Genomic DNA, 11,161 nt, shown 5'->3' with positions numbered 1-11,161 from the left:
ACCTCCTATAATGTGTGTATCATGGAAGATATCGCCATCTCTTGGTTGTTATGTTGACAATGAAAGTATACCGCTCAAAATATTATTCACCTCTGTTTTAAAACCGAGCTCTGGCACCTCTACAAATCCCTGCTTCCCTCTGCGAAGGGCCTATCTATTTACTTTTATGCTGAGTCATCACCCTCTTATTATAAAGCACCAGTTGGAGAGCACCGTTGTCATTTGCATTCATTATTGTTAGTTTACATTGAGTATGACTTGACTGGATCTCTTTTACCATGAATTACAATGTCTAGTCAGTCCTTGGTCTTTAAAGGTGCTCTGCATTTATGTTTTGCGGTCTCAGAAAGGGCTAGCGAGATACCACCTAGTTATATCATATTATGATTGTTTTGAGAAAGTGTTGTCATCCGAGTTTTATTATTATGGCTCGCTAGTTGATTATGCTATTGATATGAGTAAACTTGAGACCTATGCGTTATTGCGAATGTGGTTAGTTATAATCTTTGCTGAAAACTTGAATGCTGGCTTTACATATTTACAACGACAAGAGAAAACAGAGTTTGTAAAAGTTTTTATTTATCACTTTCAGTTTGTCAACTGAATTGCTTGAGGACAAGCAAAGGTTTAAGCTTGGGGGAGTTGATACGTCTCCAACGTATCTACTTTTCCAAACACTTTTGCCCTTGTTTTGGACTCTAACTTGCATGATTTGAATGGAACTAACCCGGACTGACACTGGTTTCAGCACAACTACCATGGTGTTATTTATGTGCAGGAGCAAACGTTCTCGGAATGACCTGAAACTTCACGGAGACACTTTTCAGAAAATAAGAAAAATACCTACCAAAGATGAAGGCCAGGGGGCCCACCGTCTTGCCACGAGGGTGGGGGCGCGCCTGCCCCCCTAGGGGCACCTCGTGGGCCCCCTGTTGCCTCTCCGACTCCAACTCCACCTCCATATATTGAGTTTCGATGAGAAAAAAACCAGAGAGAAGACATCATCGCGTTTGACGATACGGAGCCGCCGCCAAGCCCTAAAACCTCTCGGGAGGGCTGAGCTGGAGTCCGTTCGGGGCTCCGGAGAGGGGAATCCGTCGCCATCGTCATCATCAACCATCCTCCATCACCAATTTCATGATGCTCATAGCCGTGCGTGAGTAATTCCATCGTAGGCTTGCTGGACGATGATGGGTTGGATGAGATTTATCATGTAATCGAGTTAGTTTTGTTAGGGTTTGATCCCTACTATCCACTATGTTCTGAGATTGATGTTGCTATGACTTTGCTATGCTTAACGCTTGTCACTAGGGCCCGAGTGCCATGATTTCAGATCTGAACCTATTATGTTTTCATTGATATATGAGTGTTCTTGATCCTATCTTGCAAGTCTATAGTCACCTATTATGTGTTATGATCCGTTAACCCCGAAGTGACAATAATCGGGATACTTATCGGTGATGACCGTAGTTCGAGGAGTTCATGTATTCACTATGTGTTAATGCTTTGTTCCGGTTCTCTATTAAAAGGAGGCCTTAATATCCCTTAGTTTCCGTAAGGACCCCGCTGCCACGGGAGGGTAGGACAAAATATGTCATGCAAGTTCTTTTCCATAAGCACATATGACTATGTTCGGAATACATGCCTACATTACATTAATGAACTGGAGCTAGTTCTGTGTCACCCTCGGTTATGACTGTTACATGATGAACCGCATCCGGCATAATTCTCCATCACCGATCCATTACCTACGAGCTTTCCATATATTGTTCTTCGCTTATTTACTTTTCCGTTGCTATTGCTATCATCACTACAAAATACCAAAAACATTACTTTTGCTACCGTTACTTTTGCTACCGTTACCACTACTATCATATTACTTTGCTACTAAACACTTTGCTGCAGACATTAAGTTTCCAGGTGTGGTTGAATTGACTCAGCTGCTAATACTTGAGAATATTCTTTGGCTCCCCTTGTGTCGAATCAATAAATTTACGATCCCCTATACTTGTGGGTTATCAGCGCGCCCCCCTACCTCGTGGCCTCCTATTTTATTTCTTAACGTAGGGTCCAAGTCTCTCTGGTCTTATTCGTTGAGAAAATCACGTTACCGAAGGTTTCATTCCGTTTGGACTCCGTTTGATATTCCTTTTCTCCGAAACCCTAAAACAGGCAAAAACAGCAATTCTGGGCTGGGCCTCTGGTTAATAGGTTAGTCCCAAAAATAATATAAAAGTGGATAATAAAGCCTAATAATGTCCAAAACAGTAGATAATATAGCATGGAGCAATCAAAAATTATAGATACGTTGGAGACGTATCAAGCATCCCCAAGCTTAATTCCTGCTCGTCCTCGAGTAGGTAAATGATAAAAACAGAATTTTTGATGCGGAGTGCTACTTGGCATAATTTTAATGTAATTCTTCTTAATTGTGGTATGAATATTCAGATCCGAAAGATTCAAGACAAAAGTTTATATTGACATAAAAAATAATAATACTTCAAGCATACTAATAAAGCAATTATGTCTTCTCAAAATAACATGGCTAAAGAAAGTTATCCCTACAAAATCATATAGTCTGGCTATGCTCTATCTTCACCACACAAAATATTTAAATCATGCACAACCCCGATGACAAGCCAAGCAATTGTTTAATACTTTTGACATTCTCAAAACTTTTTCAACTTCACGCAATACATGAGCGTGAGCCATGGATATAGCACTATAGGTGGAATAGAGTGGTGGTTGTGGAGAAGACAAAAAGGAGAAGATAGTCTCACAACTAGGCGTATCAACGGGCTATGGAGATGCCCATCAATATATATCAATGTGAGTGAGTAGGGATTGCCATGCAACGGATGCACTAGAGCTAGAAGTATATGAAAGCTCAAAAAGAAACTAAGTGGGTGTGCATCCAACTTGCTTGCTCATGAAGACCTAGGGCAATTTGAGGAAGCCCATCATTGGAATATACAATCCAAGTTCTATAATGAAAGATTCCCACTAGTATATGAAAGTGATAACATGAGAGACTCTCTACTATGAAGATCATGGTGCTACTTTGAAGCACAAGTGTGGTAAAAGGTTAGTAACATTGTCCCTTCTCTCTTTTTCTCTTATTTTTTTATTTGGGCCTTTTCTCTTTTTTGGCCCCTTTTCTTTCTCTTTTTTTATTTGGGCTTCTTTGGCCTCTTTTTTATTTTTTGTCGGGAGTCTCATCCTAACTTGTGGGGGAATCATAGACTCCATCATCCTTTCCTCACTGGGACAATGCTCTAATAATGATGATCACACTTTTATTTTTCTTACAACTCAACAATTAGAACTTGATACTTAGAACAAAATATGACTCTATATGAATGCCTCCGGCGGTGTACCGGGATATGCAATATGACAATGATGGAGTGTGTCATAATAAACGGAACGGTGGAAAGTTGCATGGCAATATATCTCGGAATGGCTATGAAAATGCCATAATAGGTAGGTATGGTGGCTGTTTTGAGGAAGGTATATGGTGGGTGTATGATACCGGCGAAAGGTGCGCGGTATTAGAGAGGCTAGCAAAGGTGGAAGGGTGAGAGTGTGTATAATCCATGGACTCAACATTAGTCATAAAGAACTCATATACTTACTGCAAAAATCTACAAGTTATCAAAGCAAAGTTTTACGCGCATGCTCCTAGGGGGATAGATTGGTAGGAAAAGACCATCGCTCGTCCACGACCGCCACTCATAAGGAAGACAATCAATAAATAAATCATGCTCCGACTTCATCACATAACGATTCACCATAGGTGCATGCTACGGGAATCACAAGCTTCAACACAAATATTTCTCAAATTCACAACTACTCAACTAGCATGACTTTAATATCACCATCTTTATATCTCAAAACAATTATCAAGTATCAAACTTATCATAGTATTCAACACACTCATAAGAAAGTTTTATTATTAATCTTGTATACCAAGCATATTAGGATTTTAAGAAAATTACCATGCTATTAAGACTCTCAAAATAATCTAAGTGAAGCATGAGAGATCAATAGTTTCTATAAAACAAATCCACCACCGTGCTCTAAAAGATATAAGTGAAGTACTAGAGAAAAATTATATAACTCAAAAGATATAAGCGAAGCACGTAGAGTATTCTAACAAATTACAAATCATGTATGGATCTATCAAAAGGTGTGTACAGCAAGGATGATTGTGGTAAAATAACAAGCAAAGACTCAAATCATACAAGACGCTCCAAGCAAAACACATATCATGTGGTAAATAAAAATATAGCTCCAAGTAAAGTTACCGATAGAAGTAGACGAAAGAGGGGATGCCTTCCGGGGCATCCCCAAGATTTGGCTTCTAGGTGTCCTTAGATTATCTTGGGGGTGCCATGGGAATCCCCAAGCTTAGGCTCTTGCCACTCCTTGTTCCATAATCCATCAAATCTTTACCAAAAACTTGAAAACTTCACAACACAAAACTTAAAGTAGAAAATCTCGTGAGCTCCGTTAGCGAAAGAAAACAAAAGACCACTTCAAGGTACTGTAATGAACTCATTCTATATTTATATTGGTGTTATACCTACTGTATTCCAACTTCTCTATGGTTTATAAACTATTTTACTTGCCATAGATTCATCAAAATAAGCAAACAACACACGAAAAACAGAATCTGTCAAAAACAGAACAGTCTGTAGTAATCTGTAGCTAGCGCAAGATCTGGAACCCCAAAAATTCTAAAATAAATTTCTGGACGTGAGTAATTTATCTATTAATCATCTGCAAAAATAATGAACTAAATATCACTTTCCAAATAAAAATGACAGCAGTTCTCGTGAGCGCTAAAGTTTCTGTTTTTACAGCAAGTTCAACAAGACTTTCCCCAAGTCTTCCCAACGGTTCTACTTGGCACAAACACTAATTAAACACAAAAAACACAACCAAAACAGAGGCTAGATAAATTATTTATTACAAAACAGGAACAAAAAGCAAGGAATAAAAATAAAATTGGGTTGCCTCCCAACAAGCGCTATCGTTTAACGCCCCTAGCTAGGCATAACAAGCAAGAATAGATCTAGGTATTGCCATCTTTGGTAGGTAATTCTTCGATGAGGCATCTACCATCTTTAGGAATTTCTTTCTTTTTATTAATTATCAAACTTTTAGGCACAAGATCGAAAAATTCATTTGTAACAAATGGTTCCTTAATGATAGCAAAAAGATTGGGATGAATACTTATAGATTTGAGATCCACATTTTCCTTACTAGAGGATTCACCCTTATTTTTAGGAACGTACATAAGCTTGGCAACTTTAGTGGAAGGACTTGGAGTATTCTTTACGGAAGAAAAAGCGGTTCCCAAGTTGGTAATAATATTCTCAAGTTTATCGATCCTATCGGAATCGTGATTTATTTTCTCATTAACTATGGGTTCCTTTTCTTTAATATCTTTCAAAGTAACTCCTACTTTAGATCCATATTGAGAGATTCGGCTGTGGATCTTTTTATCCAAATTTTAAATTAACTCTACAGTAGCAACCTTATTTTCAATAATTTCAAGCCTTTGCATTACATGCTCCAAAGTTAATATAGTTCCATTAACCAAGAGAGGGGGTGAGCCAAATAAATCTAACATAGCATTATAAGAATCAAAAGTATGGCTACCCAAAAAGTTCCCTCCGGTAATAGTATCAAGAACATAATGGTGCCAAGGAGTAATGCCTATATAAAAATTGTGAAGGAGAATGGTAGTAGATTGCTTCCTAGTAGATCTATTTTGAGCATTGCAAATTCTATACCAAGCATCTTTTAGATTTTCACCCTCCCTTTGCTTAAAATTTAGAATTTCATTCTCGGGAGACAACGGAGAAGATAAGGGACTAGCCATAACGACAAGCAAACAAACTAACACACAAGCAAACAGAAAGCAAGCGGGCAAAAAGAGGCAAATAAAGAGGGAGGATAGAGAGAGAGGGCGAATAAAACGGCAAGGGTGAAGTGGGGGAGAGTAAAACGAGAGGCAAATGGCAAATAATGTAATGCGGGAGATAAGGGTATGTGATGGGTACTTGGTATGTTGACTTTTGCGTAGACCTCCCCGGCAACGGCGCCAGAAATCCTTCTTGCTACCTCTTGAGCACTGCGTTGGTTTTCCCTGAAGAGGAAGGGAGGATGCAGCAAAGTAGCGTAAGTATTTCCCTCAGTTTTTGAGAACCAAGGTATCAATACAGTAGGAGGCTACGCGCGAGTCCCTCGTACCTGCACAAAACAAATAAATCCTCGCAACCAACGCAAATAGGGGTTGTCAATCCCTATAAGGCCACTTACGAGAGTGAGATCTGATAGATATGATAAGATAATATTTTTGGTATTTTTGTGATAAAGATGCAAAGTAAAATAAAGGCAAAGGAAATAGCAAAGGAAATAACTAAGTAGTAGGATATCAATATGATAAAGATAGACCCGGGGGCCATAGGTTTCACTAGTGGATTCTCTCGAGAGCATAAGTATTCTACGGTGGGTGAACAAATTACTATTGAGCAATTGACAGAATTGAGCATAGTTATGAGAATATCTAGGTATGATCATGTATATAGGCATCACGTCCGAGACAAGTAGACCGACTCCTGCCTGCATCTACTACTATTACTCCATTCATCGACCGCTATCCAGCATGCATCTAGAGTATTAAGTTAAAAACAGAGTAACGCCTTAAGAAAGATGACATGATGTAGAGGGATAGACTCATGCAATATGAAGAAAACCCCATCGTGTTATACTCGACGACAACAATACAATACGTGCCTTGCTGCCCTTACTGTCATCGGGAAAGGACACCGCAAGATTGAACCCAAAGCTAAGCACTTCTCCCATTGCAAGAAAGATCAATCTAGTAGGCCAAACCAAACTGATAATTCAAAGAGACTTGCAAAGATAACCAATCATACATAAAAGAATTCAGAGAAGATTCAAATATTATTCATAGACAGACTTGATCATAAACCCACAATTCATCAGTCTCAACAAACACACCGCAAAAAGAAGATTACATCGAATAGATCTCCACAAGAGAGGGGGAGAACATTGTATTGAGATCCAGAAGGAGAGAAGAAGCCATCTAGCTACTAACTATGGACCCGTAGGTCTGACGTAAACTACTCACACTTCATCGGAGGGGCTATGGTGTTGATGTAGAAGCCCTCCGTGATCGATGCCCCCTCCGGCGGAGCTTCGGAACAAGCCCCAAGATGGGATCTCGTGGATACAGAAAGTTGCGTTGGTGGAATTAGGTTTTTGGCTCCGTATCTGATCGTTTGGGGTACGTAGGTATATATAGGAGGAAGGAGTACGTCGGTGGAGCAACAGGGGGCCCACGAGGTTGGAGGGCGCACCTAGGGTAGGCAGGCGCGCCCCCTACCTCGTGGTCTCCTGTTTTATTTCTTGACGTAGGGTCCAAGTCTCTCTGGTCTTATTCGTTGAGAAAATCACGTTCCCGAAGGTTTCATTCCGTTTGGACTCCGTTTGATATTCCTTTTCTTTGAAACCCTAAAACATGCAAAAACAACAATTCTGGGCTGAGCCTCTGGTTAATAGGTTAGTCCCAAAAATAATATAAAAGTGGATAATAAAGCCCAATAATGTCCAAAACAGTAGATAATATAGCATGGAGCAATCAAAAATTATAGATACGTTGGAGACGTATCAACCTACATACCCTGAAAGCATCAGAGAGCACCACAAAAACCTAATTCCACCGCCGCAACCTTCTGTACCCATGAGATCCCATCTTGGGGCCTTTTCCGGCACTCGCCAGAGCGGGCATTAATCACGGAGGGCTTCTACATCAACACCATAGCCTCTCCGGTGATGTGTGAGTAGTTTACCTCAGACCTTTGGGTCCATAGTTATTAGCTAGATGGCTTCTTCTCTCTCTTTGGATCTCAATACAAAGTTCTCCTCGATCTTCTTGGAGATCTATTCGATGTAACTCTTTTTGCGGTGTGTTTGTCAAGATCCGATGAATTGTGGGTGTATGATCAAGATTATCTATGAACAATATTTGAATCTTATCTGAATTCTTTTATGTATGATTGGTTATCTTTGCAAGTCTCTTCGAATTATCAGTTTGGTTTGGCCTACTAGATTGATCTTTCTTGCAATGGGAGAAGTGCTTAGCTTTGGGTTCAATCTTGCGGTGCTCGATCCCAATGACAGTAGGGGAAACGACACTTATTGTATTGTTGCCATGAGGATAAAAAGATGGGGTTTATATCATATTGCATGAGTTTATCCCTCTACATCATGTCATCTTGCTTAAAGTGTTACTTCGTTCTTATGAACTTAATACTCTATATGCATGCTGGATAGCGGTCGATGTGTGGAGTAATAGTAGTAGATGTAGGCAGGAGTCGGTCTACTTGTCACGGACGTGATGCCTATATACATGATCATACCTAGATATTCTCATAACTATGCTCAATTATATCAATTGCTTGATAGAAATTTGTTCACCCACCGTAATACTTATGCTATCTTGAGAGAAGCCACTAGTGAAACCTATGGCCCCCGGGTCTATTTTCCATCATACAAGTTTCGAATCTATTTTATTTTGCAATCTTTACTTTCAATTTATATCATAAAAATACCAAAAATATTTATCTTATTATTATTATCTCTATCAAATCTCACTCTTGCAAATGGCCATGAAGGGATTGACAACCCCTTTATCGCGTTGGTTTCGAGGTTCTTATTTGTTTGTGTAGGTACGAGGTGACTCGCGCATGGTCTCCTACTGGATTGATACCTTGGTTCTCAAAAACTGAGGGAAATACTTACGCTGCTTTGCCACATCACCCTTTCCTCTTCAAGGGAAAACCAACGCATGCTCAAGAGGTAGCAAGAAGGATTTATGGCGCCGTTGCCGAGGAGATCTATGCCAAGTCAAGACATACCAAGTACCCATCACAACTCTTACCCTTCGCATTACATTATTTGCCATTTGCCTCTCGTTTTCCTCTCCCCCACTTCACCCTTGCCATTTTTATTTGCCCTCTTTTTCCGTTCCCCTTCTTCTGTTCGTCTTTTCATTTGCTTTGATGTCTTACTTGGCTCGTTTGCTCATTTGGTTGGTATAGTTGTTTATTTATTGCTAATCAGAGAAAGTAAGATCTATGGATCCTCATCCGCTTGCTAATCTTTTTAAGAGATCCAATTATGATGAACCAATTGCTAGTGAGTTTTGTGCACTAGATTATCTTTATGAAGTTTTGCTTGAAATTTGTGAATCTGAAAATTGTAATGAAGTACTTTATGGAGTGATTCACGATGGATCTGAATAGAAATCATGATTGCAATAATGATAGTATAAAATATATTAATGTCAATTGTGCTTATAATATGCAAAACCCTAAGCTTGGGGATGCAAGTTTTGCTATGTCTACTACTTGTTGCAATGATCATGATTGGGGTGATTCTTCTTATGATCTTGAAAATTTATTTAAGCCCCATGATGAATATGAGATTGATAATAATGTTTGTAATAATATTTAAAGTGAGTTTGGAAGAGTGTCAACTTTAGATCCCACATATTTGGAGAATGTTCAATCTTGTGAATTTTTTGATAAAAGTGGGTTTGGAGAGGTCATGACTTCAGTTAATGTTAATCCCACTACTTTGGAAGAGTGTCAACTTTACATGCATGTGGATCATGTTGGGAATACTGTATGTGATAGCTATATTGTTGAATTTGATTATGATCCTACATGTAATTATTATGAGAAAAGAAATTATGGTTGTAGAAATTTTCATGTTACAAAATTACCTCTCGTTATGTTGAGATTGCTATTGTTTCTTTCAGCTTCCTTGCATATGCTAGTTTTTGCTTGCTATGATAATTTGTTTGCTTATAAAATACCTATGCATAGGAAGTATGTTAGACTTAAGTGTGTTTGTCACGTGTTTTATGATGCTCTCTTTGTGCTTCAATTCTTGTCTTTCATGTGAGCATCATTAAAATTATCAATGCCTAGCTAAAAGGCTTTAAAGAAAAGCGCTTGTTGGGAGACAACCCAATATTTTTCCTTGATGTTATTAAATAAATAATTTACCTAGCCTCTTTTTTGGTTGTGTTTTTTGTGTTTAATTAGTGTTTGTTCGAAGTAGAGCCGTTGGGAAGACTTGGGGAAAGTCTTTTTGATATTGCTGTAAAAAACAGAAACTTTAGCGCTCGCGAGAATTGCTGCCATTTTTTACTTGAGAGCGATATTTAGTTAATTATTTTTGAAGATGATTAATAGATAAATTCCTCACGTCCAGAAATTTATTTTAGAATTTTTGGGGTTCCAGAAGTATGCGTTCGATACAGATTACTACAGACTGTTCTGTTTTTTGACAGATTCTGTTTTTCCTGTGTTGTTTGCTTATTTTGATGAATCTATGGCTAGTAATGGAGTTTATAAATGATGGAAAAGTTGGAATAAAGTAGGTTTAACACCAATATAAATAAAGAATGATTTCATTACAGTACCTTGAAGTGGTGTTTTGTTTTCTTTCGCTAACAGAGCTCATGAGATTTTCTGTTAAGTTTTGTGTTGTGAAGTTTTCAAGTTTTGGGTAAAGATTTGATGGATTATGAAACAAGGAGTGGCAATGGCCTATTCTTGGGGATGCCCGAGGCACCCCAAGGTAAAATCCAAGGACACCAAAAATCCTAAGCTTGGGGATGCCCCGGAAGACATCCCCTCTTTTGTCTTCGTTCATCGGTAACTTTACTTGGAGCTATATTTTTATTCACCACATGATATGTGTTTTGCTTGGAGCGTCTTGTATGATTTGAGTCTTTGCTTTTCAGTTTACCACAATCATCCTTGCTTTACACACCTTTTGAGAGAGACACACATGAATTGGAATTTATTAGAATACTCTATGTGCTTCACTTATATCTTTTGAGCTATATAGTTTTTGCTCTAGTGCTTCACTTATATCTTTTAGAGCACGGTGGTGGTTTTATTTAATAGAAATAATTGATATCTCATGATTCACTTATATTATTTTGAGAGTCCTTTAGAACATCATGGTAATTTGCTTTTAGGCATAATAAAAACTTTCATATAAGTGCATTGAATACTATGAGAAGTTTGATACTTGATAATTGTTTTGAGAT

This window comes from Triticum dicoccoides, chromosome 3A, assembly GCF_002162155.2.
Source record: "Triticum dicoccoides isolate Atlit2015 ecotype Zavitan chromosome 3A, WEW_v2.0, whole genome shotgun sequence".
NCBI lineage: Eukaryota > Viridiplantae > Streptophyta > Magnoliopsida > Poales > Poaceae > Triticum > Triticum dicoccoides.
Note: the sequence above shows the minus strand (reverse complement) of the source record.